This window comes from Lissotriton vulgaris, chromosome 4_1 (assembly GCF_964263255.1).
Source record: "Lissotriton vulgaris chromosome 4_1, aLisVul1.2, whole genome shotgun sequence".
NCBI classification, from domain to species: domain Eukaryota; kingdom Metazoa; phylum Chordata; class Amphibia; order Caudata; family Salamandridae; genus Lissotriton; species Lissotriton vulgaris.
In genome coordinates this window covers 346163797-346183748 of record NC_141691.1, presented here as the reverse complement: position 1 = coordinate 346183748, position 19952 = coordinate 346163797, and positions in this window count along the sequence as shown.

Sequence of the window (19952 nt, the reverse complement as noted above, 5' to 3'; positions counted from 1 at the left end):
TTATCTAGACATTAGCAAACTATTTCTTATATGTTGCCATGGTGCGCACAGAGTGGTAACAATAATATAATACTGATATAGCCAAAATGATCAGTGGGCAGAGGGCCCCATCTAGATTTGTGCGAGAATGTTGGAAAAACCTTGAGAAAAAAAGGGGCTTTAGTGGTGCACAACAAGCTTGCTGGAGGAACAACCCATTCGCCACAGATTCAACCTTCCAGAAAATGAAAGCACTGAGTTATAATGATACTTGATTTCATTTTGTTTCAACGAGAATACTGTAGACTTGTTTCTTTATGGTTGAGAGGAGACAAATATGACACGCAATCTGACCTATCAAAGAGTTATGTGAGTCTATTCGTATTATGAAAGAATAAAGTCAAGCTTATTTCTTTTAGATGTCAGATGAATTTTTTTTATAATTCTTAATTTACTGCCTTACAGTGACATCCACGGGATTTCATCATTCAGTCCCTTTGTCAGTCCCTACTCTGTAAACCCATTTCTGTTCCTTAATCAGTAGATATTTGTAAATATCTGTCACATGGTCTGGGATGAACGGCTGTTCTATAACTGTCCACTCAAACTCAGTTGGACCATGTTTGGCTTCCAGAAAGTAGCTTGTCAATTTAGTCACTTGTTTCTTACAGCGTATTGTGCTCTTGTGTTCAGAAATACGCAGTTTAATTTTCCGTGTCGTCATGCCTAAGTATTTTAACTGACATGGGAAAGTGATCATATATATTAATTTATCACTATTACAGTTAGTAAACTTCTTTTGTTGCCACAAACGATTTGTACCTATGTCTATGGTAACTGATTTGCGTGTCTGAGGGCATGCTGCACAAGTCCCACATGGATGGTGCCCTTGTACAGCTCGTAAGTCCCACATTGTGCCAACAGCACGTTGCGCTTCGCTTTTAGGTCGTGTGTGAACCAATTGATCTTTCAAGTTAGGAGCACATTTAAAAGTAAAGAGGGAGGGGCTGTATGGACTCTTGTCCTGTGTTTAGAATAGACCAATGTTTCCTTATGACTTTTTGTATGTAATTTGACATTGTAATGTAGGTGTTAACAAAGGTCAATCTTCGAGTATTTTATTTTGGTATTGCCGGTTCTAGTAGTGCTTCTCTATTATTATTATCTGCACGTTTTAGGGATTGGCGCCCCAGCTTCTTTAGGTACTTTCTTGAATTTAACTGTTCAGCTAAGGTGGAAGAATGTTCTTTAAATGCCTCTTTCGTAGAACAGTTTCTTTGAATTCTCAGGAACTGTCCATACGGAAGGTTATTCCTTAATGACCTAGAATGACAGCTATCATAGCACAGCAGTGAATTTTGTGCCATGGGTTTTCTGTACAGTTCCGATTCAAGACCCGAAGGGCTGGCTGATATTAATAGGTTCAGAAAAGCCAGCTAGTTTTTATTATGTTCAACTGTAAATCGCAAAAAAACATTCCTGCTGTTGAGCCAATGTAGAAACAGATGGAGATTTTTAATATTTCCTTGCCATATGATGAAGATATCGTCAATATAGCGTTTCCAAACTCGTATTGAGTCTTGGTAAGGGTTTGTAGGTGTTAAAATATGCTCCTGCTCAAAGCTGTGGACATAAGGATTCGCTAGACTTGGAGCAAAAACGCTCCCCACACTTGTGCCCGAAGTCTGCAAATAAATCATGTCCTCAAAACGAAAAAAGTTTTCCTTCATGGCAAGACTGGCGCATGCCATGATGAACTGGACCGGGGTTATAGAATCCAAATTTCTCTCTGTAAGTAGAGCGGCAATCACCTCCAAGGTATCATCCTGAGGGATAGAGGTGTACAACGACTCTACGTCGAATGACATTAGAAAGTCAGTCCTAATGTCAAATTCAATGTCAGGTGATCAGGGAGTGCCAAGACGCCAGAGGGAGAGCAGCTCTAGTCTTGCTAGATCTCTCGGCCGAGTTTGACACAGTGCCCCACTCCTTACTCCTTGATTGCTTCTCAGAGTTAGGCATTTCCGGGTCCGTGCTGTGCTGGATCAGGTCCTTCCTGGGGGGCCGGTCACAGCAGGTCTGGCTTCCACCATTTGTCCCAGTGCCTCAGCAGGTGGCCACTGGTGTCCAGCAGGGGTCATCCATTAGTACCCTACTTTTTAACATCTATGTCACCCCCTGGTTTATCTAGCGGAATCCTTAGGGGCTAAGGTGATGGCCTACGCTTATGACACTCAGCATCTGTTCTCTTGGGGTAGGGACGATGACTCAGTCCTTGCTGCACACCACTGCCTATCCTCTGTGTTTCACTGGCTTGCTCAGGCGCAGCTGAAGTGCAATGAGGAGAAGTCTAAGGTCCTCTTATATGGCTCGTTTCCTGCCAACTTCAGAGAGAGGCTATGGCCACCTGGCTTCCCCCTGCCTAGTGCGTAGAAAAATGCAGCTAAAATTCTGGGTGTGTGGTTCAATGAAAATTTGAACTTTTCAACACAGGTCAAGAAGCTGGTGGGGACCTGTTGTGGCACCCTTAAGGCACTGAGGAAGTGTCTTCCTCTTCTCCCTAGACCTGCCAAAGAAACATTGGTCAGTGCGTTGTTCCTGTTCTATCTGGACTATGCGAACGCACTCTTTGTGGGTATCCCTGGCTACCTCCTAAAGAAGTTGCAAGTAGTCCAAAACTCGTATGCTAGACTCCTACTGGGTCTGTCTAAAAGGTGTAGTGTGAGCGCTTATCTGCACACCCTGCAGTGGCTCCCAGTGGAGTCTCAGATAAAATGTAAAATGTTGACCATTACTCATATGGGCCCCTATGGTATTTGCCCCATTTACCTACAGAAGAGATTTGCTTTTACAACCCAGGCAGACAACTTCGCTCCTCCTCTCAGTTACTGATGCAGATCCCTAGGTTCAACCATCAAAGGCTTGGCGTGAGCTCTTTTGTTCGGGAAGCTTACTTGGCACTGGCATTGCGTGGCATCCAGGATCCTATAACTTCAAAAAAAACTAAAAACCCTTCTCTTCTAGCACTGCTAGGTTTAGCTTCCTTTTCCACTGCAGGCGGCAGGACACTCTGGTGAGTAGCTGTGCGTGATACAAATAAATATAACATAACATAACATAATGGTGAAAAAGGAAATAAAATAGCAGCATTTCACCACCAGGACAGGCCACACACACACCAGCACACATCAGTGTTGCACAAACACTGCACCCTGCCTAGTGATGTACCCTGGGCCTATCATAGATGTGTCCTATGTTCAAACTGTGTACAGGCGTTCCGATGGAAGGCCTGAGGCATCTTTTCCGGGCTACCCATGTGGGTGGCACTATCAACGCTGCATGCCTACTAGTAGTTATTTATTTACCAGCTCTGGCACCAGCAGTGCACTTCACTAGGGATCTACTAATAAAAACCACTATGCCAATCAGGGGAAACCTAGCACAATATCAATTTACACAGAAAGCACTCGCACTCTTACACTGATCTGCAGTGGCAAAATACCCAAGGCATCTAAGCTAGCAAAAACAAAACCCAGCACAGCACTAACATTGAGGAGGTGGCGGCAAAAAGTCAGGGGAAACCACACCAAGGATGCCATGTGTAGCACCATGCAACTGTACTTTCCTGGAACTTTAGTGTGTGTAAAAAGATGAGCAAGTAACTACCTTGTATTTTAAAACTTTGCATTGATGCCCTGTCTTTCTGCATGGTCCTAAAAGGTGCAGCAGAGCCTATATCTTTTACCAGCTAATGTTATTCTAAACAAACACCCATCAGCTATTCTATCGGCAATACTGACAAAGAATGCGCTTCAGGTCAACAGCAGAAAAATATTGAGCAGCAGAAGAAACGTAATAATAGTCAGACCAACAGACAACTGGAGGGCCACATTTTTATTTTTCCTTTGAACTGTACACAGGTCAGTCACAAATTGCAAACACAATCAAATAAAGGACCATTACAATCTACCAGCCTTCTCCTCACCAGCACCTTCCTCAACCAAATACTGAATCATACACTACAAGGCTCATGAAATCTTCAGGAATCCCAGCTCTACATCACCAGTTGCCCACAAAATGGGTGGCACATCTGAAAAACTTGAGGGAAAACAAACACTACTCTCTACTGAGGAAATATAAATTTTATGGTCAATTAATGTTCCCTACCGTGTACCCCACCGTCTCCATGTACCAGCTTAAAGTGCATGTAACTTCCCTCCTGTGCCAGCTATGAAGACGCAAATACATTTGCGTCCAACGTTAACATGTCCTCTTTCAGACCCACCCTGAATGGGTTGAATGCTCCGTTCCTAAGTATGCTATGCCAACGTCTTTTTGTGGTGTACTTTACACGTTTTTCAGCTCTGGCAAAGTAGGCCCTGAATTCTGCCATCGAGCCTTTTTCTGTTTTCTGACTCCGAAAGCTTCAGCCCAGGCTGTCTCTTTACCCGTGACCTCTGCCTTACTCCCTGTGCGGCTCATGGCGCTTAGCTCAGCCTGCTGCCTGCCAAGACTGTATTCAACCTTCGAATTATCTGTTCCGCTCCTCGAAAATGCATTCCTACCTACTAGTTTAAGTAAACATCCCCCCAGCTGCAGAGCAAAGGGCCCGGCCTCACTGTCTCCGTGCAAGTAATTCATAGCCTCTGTTACCATGGAAGGCCCATGCCCCTCGCATCTCATGTAGACACTTAGGCGCTTATACACGCACTCCCAGTCAGTATAGAATAGCTTCTGCCCCAGAGACCTTTTCCGTTTAGATAATATGGTTCCCAAACATCAGATATCAGATATGATAGAGGTACGAGTTGATCTGACATGCCAGACTTCTGTCTCTTTCCGTCAGTGTAAATGTCAAGTCCCCTGCACCCTCCAGTTGCACGTCAATCACACGTCATGCAGCTGCGCGCGCATCCAGGCCTCAGATTTCTGCTGACATTACAAGATTCTACTTTGTTGCCACCCACTTGTGACACCTACCTGTGACGTTTCTAGCACACACCTCTATGTTCACGCCTAGTTCACGCCTTCTAATTACGTATCACCACCACGTGGATGCTGTTATCTTGTTTCTCTCAGCTGTTAAGCCTACTGTATTGGTTTCTATAATGTAACTTAAGTATATAAGCTATGTATTGTCAATAAAATATGGCTCTATCCCTTCCTGCACCCCGATAACCGGTCTTGACCATTCCTTTTTAAGGAATAAAACCCCTAAGAACTCTAACACCACGGACTCTGCCTCTTTCTTTCCGATTGAGTTATTAATTGATTAAGTACTTACCTGCATAGAAATTAGGACGGTAAATCAAATATTTACCACATTATTCTGGCGCCCGAATAGGGACCCCTCCCCCACCCCACGCGCCGGTTGGTGCGTTGCAAGCTCTGTCCCCTGCCATCAGTTAGACGGAACTACGCGTACTGGCAGGATTTCCTGTATCTCCCTCTGGCCCACGGAGGTGACGAAGACTGCGATCAGCACCCAGACGAGGCGGTGAGGAGTGCGGAGGATCCCGACCAGAGCCTAGCCAAAAGAAGCAAGGTCCAAGGTGTCAAGAGGCCCACCAGTTTCCGAAGTATCCACGTGTCGAGTCGAGTCCGGTCCAGTCCAGTCGAGTTTTCCGAGGCCTTCTGTTTCCGTGCTTCCCGGTGAGTACCATTGCTGGGACGTATCTAGACGGGTTTGGGTACACAAATTCGGTCTGCACTGTTTTAGACAGTGTATCTGTACTGTTTAGCAGTATATCAGTTATCCTTGTTCTTGCACTGTTCTTAACAGTGTATCTGTGCTGTTTAGCAGTACATCCAGTATAGGGGGGTAGTCATATATGTCTCAAATGTCTTTCATGTGATTAATGTCGTGGTATGAGTGACTGTTTTTAATGTGCATTATCGTGTTCCTGTATAACTAGTTTGTGTTCAGAATTAAGTAGCAAGGATTGAGCATTCAGTACTAAGTAAACAAGATGCCTTTTTTCAATAAGCTAAAGCAGATAGGAACTAGGAAAGGGATACTAGAGGAAGAAATTCCTATTCCCCCTAGGGACACTCCTGGAAATTTCATGTACCACAAGCACGGCTTAGATGCCATATTGTATCTAGATTTATGGGCCGATTATACTAAGCATCTAGACGAGAGACACAGATGGCCTGTTACCCGAACATGGGATGCCGAGTGCATCATGAAGGTAGAAGAAGCGCTGTGGAAAAAGAAAGCCAGACAATCTCAGAAAGACGCCATAGAATTTTGGCGTAAAGAATCACATAAACGTGCTGAAAAAGCACTCCGTAGAGAAGACAGACTTAGAGAAGCACCGGATAAAGTTCGAGAAGACGAATTAGTTACAGAAGGGATCCGAGTAAAATCGGAACAAGTAGACCGCGCACGAAACAATCTCGTAAATGGTATGTATCTTGTGGCCGAGGGTTCGCCTGAAGCCACTTCAGAAATACCGAAAAATCTGCCACCACCATTGGTTCCAACTAAAGTAACTCACAAGACTACTAAAGACATATTTCTGAATTCCTATCTAAACGATGTAGCACTCGCTTACACCAATCCACAGGCCCACGTCCCGCCTACTGACGGTGACGGAGGTGGCAACCCGCCCCAAGACCGCATTCTGCCACTACCGCAACAAGGTTCCCCCGTCCGACAGCCAGCTCCTCCACCTCCACCACTTCCCTCACCTAAGGTTAAGATACCAAATCCGTTCACGCCTGATCCTACAAAAAGACAAGTTCAAGTACAGATCCAAACTCCACAGAGAGATAGTGCTCAAGCATCCGCCTCAGGAGGTGCGACCGGGGGTCACCAGACCCCGCCAGCAACACATAGATTACACCTTAGGGATATGCAGAAGCATTTTTCGCTCCAATCACCCCGTCTCGACATACTCAAAGAACCGCTTCAAGTTTGCAGATACGATCCAGTACCCGGCAAAGATGATAGAATGTTTTTAGCATCACTACGCTTACGACAAGCTACAGATTACCTACTGTTTTTCTCAGGAATGAAAGAGCACCTAGATAGAATATATCACTTTGTCCAGACCGGGGAAGACCCTGACAGTATTAAGGAGGCCATGGCATATCAGAAAGTTGACACCCAAGCATATATACTACGTTTTTTCATAAATTGCTTAATAAGAGAACGAGACAGGCCTGAGACAGAACAGGATGAACTGGAGGGACTCAACAGGTGGGGTCAAAATATATCCGAAGGAAAACATGACAAAGGGGGTTGCATAGCCAGTATGTACAAGAAAATACGAAAAGCAGTAATAGAAATACACGAAAAAGAGAAAGAAAAAGCTTCCTCCTCCGAGGAGGAAGAACCTGAAGAACCAGAAAAGACTACAGATACGATAGCGTATGTAGGGAAAGGAACTTACCTTAGGAAAGGCATTCGTCCAGAAAGCAAGAGAGTTTTTCTCTCTGGCATATCAAAACCGAATTCTCCTGAACATCAGTTCCAAGAGACTGATAAAATGCTTCGAGAACGAATGGGGTACCATGTACTCAATTCTATGGATGAACAAGAACTAGCCCGGTCAGCAGTACTATGGGCTGACAATCCGAACATATACAATGATGACACTGTAGCGCAGACATTTCTGAACCTCTCCCCAGACGAACAGAAATTAGCAGGTGTATACATTTGTATTGTATTGTATTGTATAGGCATTTATATAGCGCACTACTTACCCGTAGGGTCCCAAGGCGCTTCGACCGCTGCGAAACCCTTCCTGGCTTCCCTGAGAGATGGTCCCTTAATGGGTATCTCCAGGGTGAGACCAGGCATCCCCGGCGGTCTGGTGGGGCCGTTAGTGAAGATGAGGCAAGCTAATGCCCAGAGTTGCCGAGTGTGATCGCTGATCAGAGTGGGCACCGAGGCGAGAGAATTATCGAGTCCGCTGACCCTGGTCCAGAAACATGATTCAGCACCTCCTTACGTTATACAGAAACCAACGTTCTGATCCAGGTCCCTTACACGATACATTAGAAGCACTACTCATGGATAGATGGAGAGGTCTAAGTACCAAGTTAATACAAATAATTCTAGAACAACGGCACAGATACAACACGTTCTTAAGCTCCGAATATGTTCCCGCTCCGCCCCCAGAAAGAAAAATGTATCATATGGAGCGTCTGCATGGTATTGAAAGTCAGAACCCATTACGAGAAGTGCATCCAGTTATGGGAACCGATAATAACTTGAAACGTGTGTATGTACACACACCCCTGACCAAGTTAGAACTATTGGAAATGAAGAAACTAGTACCCTGTCATGATAAAGATCCTGCAGGTTTTCACAGAGAACTTAAAGACATGTTACTGATGGGAGATTACACATATGAAGATATCATGAAAATGTTAAAGGTATTGTTGCCCACCGGCATCTACGAGAAACTTAAGGAACGAGAATGGGAGGTGGGAGACAAAAAGATTGCATGGGCAGAAATAGAAGACGAGGAGAAACTTCGTACCCCTGGGCTAGGCCTCGGGGAGAAAACGAAAGCATTACCAGGTTTGATAGTACAGGTTCTGCCAAGATTACTGACAACTAGAAAGGAAGACTGGGACGCTATCTCAGCCTGTAAACAGAAACACGATGAAGATACTAGTGACTTCTATTCAAGATTCGAGAAATGTTTCCTTATTAATAGCGGCCTTAAACCAAGTAGCGAATCGTACCCACACCTTTTTGTATCAAAATTAGTAGAGAATTCCCTGCCAGCAGTTAAAAGTCGTGTATACAAAGTTGAGAGTACATGGCAAGCAAATACGCCATCCCAGATGTTACAAAAGTTACAATACCATCAGAACAGAATTAGAGAAGAACAGGATCATGAACAGAAACGTATGAAAGACACGAAAATGAAAATGTTAGTGGCCCAGTCGGTTCCAGCCGACGGCCAGAGAAAGGGTACGACCCAGACCCAGAATTCAGCAGCTCCCGTTAAAGGGACATGCAACTATTGCAAGCAGCCAGGTCACTACGTACATGAATGCCCAGTCTTGAAACATAATATATCAACAGGTAAAACTAAAGAAAGGCCGCGTCCACCTAGACAAGACCAGGCCCAGCAACAGACTTCACAGAATACACAGCCTACGCATGCTTCGTCTCATACAGCACAGACGGTAGCGGTACCACAGCCACAGCCCATTGCCGCGACTCAGCAAGTTTCACAACAGATGTACCAGTATGCCCAATCTGCTTACCCCGATTATCCACGATACACATGAAACAGCCTAGAGAGGGAGTTGGGCTTGCCTCTTATTGAGATTCCTGTAGATCAAGAGGGTCCTTATGTACACAGTCAAGTATTGGGAAAAGACAGAAAGTTTTTAATCGACACAGGGGCAAGCCGCACAACAATCAGCCATGACGAAGTCCCAGGGGCACCCCTCTCAGGCTCACAGAATGTTTCCCTTGGTTTTTCAGGACAGCCTATTGTAAATGAGGTATCAGAACCAGTCCCCCTGGCTGTGGGTCCATTATCACGTGTTACAGACTTATTACTTACAAAATCATGTCCAGAAAATCTGTTAGGTATCAAAACATTGAAGGCTCTAGGAGCTGTGATATGTTGCTCTCCGGAAGGAGTTAGACTGTTTTTGCGAGATTTCAAGGGTCACTATGTATTACGAGAGTTTGATGTCAGATTGAAAAATGTACCGGATCACCTGTGGGCACAAGGCCCAACCGATGTAGGCTGCATGCACATTACACCATACCGTGTTACACTGAAACCAGGTGTTGTTTTACCACGAATCAGACAATACAAGTTACCACCCGATGCTGTAGTGGCTTTACTGGAAATCATTGAAGAGCTCATTGCCCAAGGAGTGGTCGTGGAGACCGACTCCAATATCTGTAATTCCCCTATCATTCCGATTCTTAAACGTACTGATCCCAATGCACCGCCAGCATATCGGCTGGTGATTGACTTACGAGAACTGAATAAATGCATTGTACCACAGTACCCTGTGGTTCCCGATATCTCTTCCCTATTGACTGCTATTGATTCTGAAGCAACGTTCTTTACTGTAATTGATCTCAAGAACGCCTTCTTCAGTGTGCCTATTGACCCAGAGAGCCAATACCTTTTCGGATTCAGTTTAAATGGACGAAGTTTCAAATTTTCACGCGCACCTCAAGGATTCACAGAAAGCCCCAGCATCTACAGTCAAGCACTGAAAAGACAACTAGATTGTATTCAAATGCCAGTTAACACCGCTTTACTGCAATACGTCGATGATCTGTTGATCACCGCACGAAGTGAACCCGAATGTGAACAAGCATCACTGACAGTTTTACATTTTCTGGCCGACAAGGGACACAAGGTGTCCCCTTCGAAGCTACAATTCTGTGTTCAGCAAGTTGTGTACTTGGGTCACTTGCTGTCCAAAGTGGGGAGACAGCTCACTCCTGATCGCATTCAGTTAATTGTAAATATGCCGCAACCCCAGACACAAAAGGAAGTGCGGGCCTTTATAGGCCTCACCTCGTACTGCAGACAATGGATCCCTCAGTATGCATTTCTAGCTAAACCACTCATTCAGTTGACAACACAGGAGGCAGCGACTTCGACTGTCCTTCCTTGGACTCAGGAACACACACAAGCCTTTGAAGAATTAAAGAAAGCTTTATGCCAAGCACCAGTTTTAGCGACACCATGTTACAGCAAACCTTTTACACTTTTTGTTACAGAACGTGATGGTACAGCGTTGTCTGTCCTCACTCAAGATCAAGCAGGTTCACATAAGCCTCGCGCTTATTTTTCAAGTACATTGGATTCAGTAGCCCAGGCACTCCCTGCGTGCTTAAAGTCAGTAGCAGCAACAGCACTAGCAATCAGACAGAGCGACTCAATTGTTTTAGGACATCAATTAACAGTACAAGTTCCACATTCTGTAGAGGTTCTTTTAAACAGAACTCAGACTCAACACTTGACTATAGCACGACTGACATGTTATGAATTAACACTATTCCAGCCACACATAGAAATCAGACGCTGCAGCATTCTGAACCCCGCTACATTGTTACCTTCAATTATGACAGATCCAGCGCCGCATGATTGTATAGAGATCATTAATACAGTAACAAAGCCCCGATGAGACTTAACCGATGTTCCATTGACAAATCCAGACCTGACACTTTACGTGGATGGTTCATGCATGAGAACAAGTAGAGGAGAATTAGTGGCCGCGTATGCAGTGACCACTGAAACTGAAGTTAAAGAAACATATCGTATTGACACACTGTCCGCTCAAGCGGCAGAGCTTATTGCTCTGACCCGAGCCTGCATACTAGCCAAGAACAGAAATGTTAACATATACACTGATTCCCGTTATGCGTTCGGAGTTGTACACGACTTCGGAATGTTATGGCAAGAACGAGGTTTCTTGACCTCTCACGGTGCCAAGATCCAACACGGTCCCCTCATTCAAGCACTGTTAGAAGCAATACATCTGCCTTCAGGCATATCTGTCATGAAGTGTAAAGCACATACTAAAGTTACAGATTCTGTTTCCCAGGGTAACAACCTGGCAGACCAGACAGCAAAACATACAGCATTGACTCACACTCAGACAACTGACGTGACAAAGACAATAGTACCGACACATTGTATGACAGTCAGGGATCCCACACTAGATGTAATCGATATTCAGACACATGCTACTGCAGATGAAATAAAGAAATGGACTGAACTAGGAGGGATCCAGACAGATCAAGGTTGGATGACGAAGGGAAAATCTACATGGTTTCTCCCCGACTCTATGGTTCAAGTCATAATCAATACAGCACATAGTCCAGCACATCTAGGAGAGAAAGCGATGTTAGACAGTTTACAGAATCTCTGGTATAACAAACACTTACGAGCAGCAGCAAAACAGAAAGTGCGTACTTGCATGATCTGTTGTCAGTTCAATCCAGGTAAAAGCGTCCTTGTAGAGCAAGGTGGATTTCATCCTCCCGATCATCCTTTTGAAGTCCTCCAGATGGATTATATCCAGATGGACCGTTGTCGAGGATTCAAATATGTCCTCGTAATTGTTTGTGCACTTTCCCGTTGGACCGAAGCATATCCAGTCTCAGATTACACTGCTCCGACCACTGCCAGGCAGCTGGTTCGAGAATTCTTCCCACGATACGGCTTGCCCCGTGTTGTGTACTCAGATAACGGACAGCCATTCTCATCCGAACTTATGAAACAAGTTTCCTTGCTGCTAGGATATCAGTGGAGATTCCATTGTGTCCGACATCCCGAAGCCGCTGGCCTTGTAGAGAGGCATAACCAGACACTAAAGACCCGCCTTGCTAAAGTTTGTAAAGAGAAAGGGGTAGACTGGATAGTCGCCCTGCCAGTTGCATTGGTCTATATGAGGATGGTCGCCCACTCGAGATCAGGACTATCCCCGTATGAAGTGGTCTTTGGCAGACCACCGAATATGTGGGGGACGCCCATACCTAAGAAAATTACCGATGTTGACTGTAATATGCTGACAGATTACCTTGCCTCCTTGATGTCTGCACTCCAATCATGTCGTTCACAGGTTGCCGCAGCCTTCCCTGACAACACTGATGTAAAGCCGCATGATGTCCGTCCCGGCGACCTGGTCTTAATTAGGAACTTCGACAGGAAAAGTCCGCTGGAGCCCCGCTGGAAAGAGCCGAAGACCGTCCTTCTTACAACGCGGACCGCTATCAAAGTTGAAGGCAGAAAGGGGTGGATCCATACAAGCCATATAAAAAAGTGTAACGAACTGATGCCAGAAAAAGACTCGTCCACCCCTTCCAAAGACTGTATCGAACCTAGAGACTTTAAAGTTCCGAAACAAGAGAAAACTCCCCAAGAGGAGTACAGATTGAAACTTCGATCTAGCAAGTCAGACAGTTTAATTGTTTAAGTCCTCCCCTAGGTGAATCGGTTAAATAGTTTCTGACATGTATCCCCTAGATCGAGATAGAGAGAGAGAGAGACAACTCAAGAAACGTACATATTGCAAATCACTCCGTAGTCACTGTATAGTGACATTATTGATTATGTTTTTTCTAAGCCTTCTGATTATTGTTGCTAGTATATTGCTTCCCATATACTACCCTATTTTCAAGCGTGAACAATCTGCTTACAATGTCACTGCTGAACATTCCTTTAGTGAATTACCTCCCCACGAACTTTCTTACAGACTCGCGCTGCGCAACAACACATTCATTAGTATGTTACATCACTCCCATCAGACTAACAATGCTACAAACTGCTGGATATGTGGCCGACTCCCTCCCTACCAGAAATACAAGGGAGTTCTGCCCCTCTTTCCGTACCCGTTCACTCACAATGGCTCCTGTGGTGCATGGTTTAGAATAATTAATTCCTTAGATCCTGATATTGCTGTTTTCAAAGGGAGCTGGGTTTGGGGAAACTTGAACTTAGTTCTGCTTAATGCCTGTTACCCTGACAAGAAGGGACTTCCCATTAGAATAGGAACTGATCTAGAAAATGAAGTATATGGATTAGGTAATTATACAATTAACCTTATGATTCTTACTGTCGAATCCGAAGCTGCACCAGTTCTCCCTGCTATGTCAGTATTACCAGTCACTGGTGATGTATGTGTCAGTAAGAAGGGTTCAGTACACTTAGGTCATAGCAAATGTACTACTGTGGTCGAATTCAGTGACCAAGGCAAATCTTCCTTTAGAGCTACCCGTCATTCCTACTTTGTTTGTGGCCATACCGCATACATACGCTTGCCTCCAGATTGGGATGGTACCTGTTATATTGCATTCCTTCTGCCCCCTGTTTTTCTAGCTCCTCCTGATTATCACAGAAATACAAATCTAGTAAAGAATAGACTCCGAAGAGATCTCCCGATTGTCGACTACACTGAAACGGCATGGGAGCAATACACAGATTTCAATAAAGGATTCTTTTTCTTCACAGGCCCAGTCCAAAATAGTAAACTAATACGCAGATTAACTAGAACACTTGAAGCAGTAGTGAATGAAACTGCCTCCGCCCTAGGTAACTTAACAGAGGAGCAGTCCGCCATGCGGGTTGTTGTTCTTCAGAATCGTCTTGTTATTGACGTCATCTTGGCAGATAGAGGCAGAGCTTGTAAGGTCATCGGGTCAAGTTGCTGTGTTTTCATCCCAGAAAACGCGCCAACGGTATATCAAGCTATTACACGTCTTCATAAAATTGCAAATCAGATACATCAGAATCCAGGCACCTGGACTTGGTCCGGTTGGTTCTGGACAACGTTAACCGCTTGGGGATGGAAGATCCTATCCTTCCTAGGCATTGCCCTTGTCATAGTATTCAGTTGCTGCCTGTGCCTACAGTGTGGGCCAGCGATTTGTGGACTGTGTGCCACATCGTGCATTGAACATTCCAGTTTTCTCTCAAAACGTGAAAGAAAGAAAGAAGAACAAATGATGTTACAAGAACAGACGGATCGATTTATGAGGATCGATATATCATGAAGGGACCGTAGGGAACAAGGAGGGAATGAGGAAATATAAATTTTATGGTCAATTAATGTTCCCTACCGTGTACCCCACCGTCTCCATGTACCAGCTTAAAGTGCATGTAACTTCCCTCCTGTGCCAGCTATGAAGACGCAAATACATTTGCGCCCAACGTTAACATGTCCTCTTTCAGACCCACCCTGAATGGGTTGAATGCTCCGTTCCTAAGTATGCTATGCCAACGTCTTTTTGTGGTGTACTTTACACGTTTTTCAGCTCTGGCAAAGTAGGCCCTGAATTCTGCCATCGAGCCTTTTTCTGTTTTCTGACTCCGAAAGCTTCAGCCCAGGCTGTCTCTTTACCCGTGACCTCTGCCTTACTCCCTGTGCGGCTCATGGCGCTTAGCTCAGCCTGCTGCCTGCCAAGACTGTATTCAACCTTCGAATTATCTGTTCTGCTCCTCGAAAATGCATTCCTACCTACTAGTTTAAGTAAACATCCCCCCAGCTGCAGAGCAAAGGGCCCGGCCTCACTGTCTCCGTTCAAGTAATTCATAGCCTCTGTTACAATGGAAGGCCCATGCCCCTCGCATCTCATGTAGACACTTAGGCGCTTATACACGCACTCCCAGTCAGTATAGAATAGCTTCTGCCCCAGAGACCTTTTCCGTTTAGATAATATGGTTCCCAAACATCAGATATCAGATATGATAGAGGTACGAGTTGATCTGACATGCCAGACTTCTGTCTCTTTCCGTCAGTGTAAATGTCAAGTCCCCTGCACCCTCCAGTTGCACGTCAATCACACGTCATGCAGCTGCGCGCGCATCCAGGCCTCAGATTTCTGCTGACATTACAAGATTCTACTTTGTTGCCACCCACTTGTGACACCTACCTGTGACGTTTCTAGCACACACCTCTATGTTCACGCCTAGTTCACGCCTTCTAATTACGTATCACTACCACGTGGATGCTGTTATCTTGTTTCTCTCAGCTGTTACGCCTACTGTATTGGTTTCTATAATGTAACTTAAGTATATAAGCTATGTATTGTCAATAAAATATGGCTCTATCCCTTCCTGCACCCCAGTGGTGTCAGGAACCCGATAACCGGTCTTGACCATTCCTTTTTAAGGAATAAAACCCCTAAGAACTCTAACACCACGGACTCTGCCTCTTTCTTTCCGATTGAGTTATTAATTGATTAAGTACTTACCTGCATAGAAATTAGGACGGTAAATCAAATATTTACCACACTACTTACATCAAGGCCCATCATAACATTCACCTGCCTGGGAATAGTGATAATAGGATGGTAAACTCATCACATGCTCACCACAACTAGGCATTAACTGAAATGAAAAAATCAAAATAAAAAAGTCAAATGCTCAGAGCAAGAGAGCCCAAAACATGTGCTAAACTAATGTGTCTGAAACACCCCCCCAATACACGCATAGCACTGTACTATGTTTAACACATAACAGAAGGAAACAATACAGACCAATCACATCCCAATATCTACAACCAAGTCGCTATTGCAAAATCACAATCAAAACAAATCTGCAAATAAACAATCAAATTCCTCTTTTGGGACACAAATCCTGTCGACTAAAATCTAAATGACACCTTCACTCCCTCATCTTTCCTCTGACTCACTGAAGGGATAGAAACAGTAGAAATAAAAGAGGTGCTGAATTTTAAAAGCAAACAAAATCAGTGATATTTGCAAATTGACATTTCTGAAAATAATGCTACAGCTGTCTATGGCTGGGCCATTTTAAAATGTGCATCTTAATCAGGAATTTGATAATTAACATCATCAGGTGTACAATTATCTGTGCTATTTAATTTGCAAGCTATTATTTTACCGCTAGGCCTGTATCACGAACAACAAATTGGCAACTTTTCTCAAATGGGTCTATTTCTGCTGACACCTTCTGTAAAACTGTACTTGTAATTTCTCTTTTTAAAACTCCTACAACAAAGTCTGGACCTTCCACTTTTTCGCAATGGATTTGGTGAATACAGAATCGTTAGTGTTAAAACTCCCATTTTCAAATACAGTAACCTGTTGAAATGAGTTCTCATTTTGTTTACGGAAATAATTCACATTTGCTCTGGACAGCTGATTAAATACATTTTTGCATTTTCCATGTTTTGTGGGAGCATTGGGGCTTGAAAAACTCCTGTCAGTGGTACCTGTTTCAGAATTGATATTTGCATTTGCTGGACTGGCACATTTTGCACATGCATTTCTCTGAGTGTGCGAATTTCCATTTGATGCATCATGTTTAAATTTACATTTCTTCTTCTAATGCTCAAATCTGTGATAAAGATGGCAAATGGATACTTTTCATAGTAGTGCAACATCCATACCTGAATTTGCACAAACCAAAACACCTTTACTTCCATCCTGTGAAACAACACCTTCTAACACACTCTCTTTATCTGCAAACAACTTACTATGAAAACGTTTCTGTGCAAACCTTCTCTGTACCATCATATGTTTTTCCTCAAACCTTTTCTGCTTCATTCCTTGTCCAGCACTATAGTATCCTTCATCCTTCAGAATACCATATATCAGCTTTCCTTGACAACAAAACAATATTTACTTACGTGCACACTAGTGTGAACAGAGAACATTAAACCAATAACCAACTGAGTAAAAAAGAATATATCATGCCACCAGCTCCAGGATACTCAATCCACAGTGTTGTAGAAACTCTGGATACCTACTTTCACAAAACTCATGAACCTATTCTACTACCTCTTGTAATGTTCCTTTAGTCCATTCTCAATTATCATCTTTTCCTGGCATTCTGCCTTTCAGACAACAAAAACCTGGCTCTGCGCTATTGCAGCTCAGCCTGTCTGTATCCGACACAGAAGCTGCTCCTTGAATGAGCCCTCTCTTCACAAAAACACTCTTTCCAGAGTCTCTTCTGTCCTGTCGGCTGCTTTCAGTCCTCCTGCTTGATGAGCCCCCTCCTTGGGAATGCCTCCCTTATCACACCGAAGGTCGTGGCAAGCTGGCCACAATTTGTATTCACATGCTATGTCTTTCAAGTTTGAACATCCTTTTTATTCTGCTAAACACTCACAGCCTAGAGTTTGAAACACTTTTCCCCAAAGTAAATACACGTTCCATTGTGGGAAAATCCAAATGAAGCTCTAAATTCAAACACACTGCTCCCTTTCCAGAACTCCAGCCTCCCCTCTTTTGTTAGAGAGAGAAAGAGCATATTCAGTGCTGCTGAAATATGAGTATGTATTTCACCTCTCCTTACTGCACCTTTATAATACGTGTCTGTTTGGCACAAAGATACATTATCATTTTAATTTTAAATGTGCATCCCTTCCTTACATTTTTCTCATGTTGCACTCTTCCTATGTCAAACAAATGTACATACTTGCTAGTACTTCTGATCAAACCATATTTCTATTTATGTATTGTTATTTTTATTCTTCAAAATTTAAAGTGTCATCCTTCCAATGGGCATCTGCAGACCACAATGACAACAAGAGACCAAATTTAGCTCATTCCAGACATTGTCAAGAAGGGGCAACACTCATCATTTTGCCTGGCAAAGGAATTTGCAAGTAATTTTCCCAAAGACGGTCGGTCCTCAGACCGTGTCAAACAAAAACCCACACAACACAGCTTACTAAGGCAAGGCATCCTCACCTCCAAACAAAAGCACAGTCGCTACTTCCTCAAACCAGCATTTCACAAACACCATCACAGATGTCGGTCTACACATCTCATAATACTCAAAAACACATCAATCAAACCACAAATCAGCCCAGAGACTGTACCAAGCTCAAGAAGACAGTCCAGAGACTGTACAAAGCTCAAGAAGACTAGCTCTAGTCCCAGGCCTCTTTGAGTGTATGCCAATTATCAGTTGGCCTGGCAGATTGTCCTCAAACAGTCCCTGTCCTTTTCTGCTTGAGCCAAATTTCCAGTTGGCATGGCAGGCTGTTCACGAACACTCTGTGTCTTTTCCAGGGGTCCGCAAACCAGCCAAAATCAAACCAAGATAGTTCTTGTCATCCAAGCAAGGCAGTTCACAAACTGCACCCAAGACAGTCCAGAGACTGTACCAATACAAGAGAAGAGGCCTCAGCCCCAGACCTTTTTCAAGAGCAAATCCATTTTCCAGTTGGCCTGGCAGATTGCCAGTGAATGGTCCCCGACCTTTTCACAAAGAGGCCAATTACTAGTTGGCCCGGTAGACTGCTCACAAGCATTCTGTGTCCCTCAAGTGTCCAGAGACCCATCAAGTTCAAGACAAGGCAGTCTGCATACTGTACCAGGACACACAGCCCATCTGCTAGTAGTGTTCAGCAAAGACAGTCCGCAGACTGTACCAGGGACACACAGTCCGTCGGCTTGTGCCGATGAACCAAGACAGTCAGAGACTATACCAGGACACATCCTGCAAGCTTGTGTTGTTTTAGAATGACCCCATTTTCCCAAGAGTCAAATCACTCACCTGGTGCACACAGATTAAGTCAAGTTATTCACCACTGCCGACTCTTCAGACCAAATGGTCAGCTCCAAGGTTTTACCTTCTCGGGACCCCAGCCGGGGACCACTAGACGAGGATCCACCCAATCAGCAGCTGCGAGAACCAAGCTTGGCGTAATGGATATGGTGCCCCGATCCACCCCTGCGACCTAATAACGGGTGAGGGGGCAACACTTCGTGGAGTACCTGTTTGGGGACCATCTGAAGGACGTGGCCCTCTAGGGCAAAGAGCATTGTACACAATCACCTGCTATGCCTTTCCAAGAATGAAGAGATGGCCAGACAGTAGAGAATGAACACTAACATTTATTCAGATATATACTCTGCAGAGGAGCCCAGTCACACCTTCACTCTGGGATGTCTGTCAAGGACTGACTACCCAACTTTCTGCAATATTAGATAAACCCTTCTGAGAGACTTAGGCCACACCCCAAATGGAAAAATACCAGCCTGAGCCAGGCATGAACAAAGGATGTACATAGAGATAGAGAGAGAGAGAGAGAGAGAGAGAGAGAGAGAGAGAGAGAGAGAGAGAGAGAGAGAGAGAGAGAGATGAGCTAACACCTGCCAGATGGCTGTAGCATCAGTAGCTCAAGACCACTGTGCCAGGTCTCAACATCTACTAACGTGGGAGCAGTGCTACATGTATACAACACAATGCAGAAGCAGAATAATTGTCTGTTAGTGAGTCGAGTTACAGCCTTGAACAGGAAAGAGAAAATAATAACAAAGTACAGTGTTCTGCTGAGGCAAGCAGATTTGTAAAAAAGCCTTGCACGAGCACAGCCCAAACAGTCTTCCAGTGATTGCGAAATACAAAATGTAGTCACACGAGCTAACTAAAGGTTACATGCTGCAAGGATAACTCAGTGGGTTGCATAACATGAATTCTAATGGTATCTATTTAGCCACATATTGCTAACCTAACAGAGCATAACAAATGCATTACTGGAAAGGG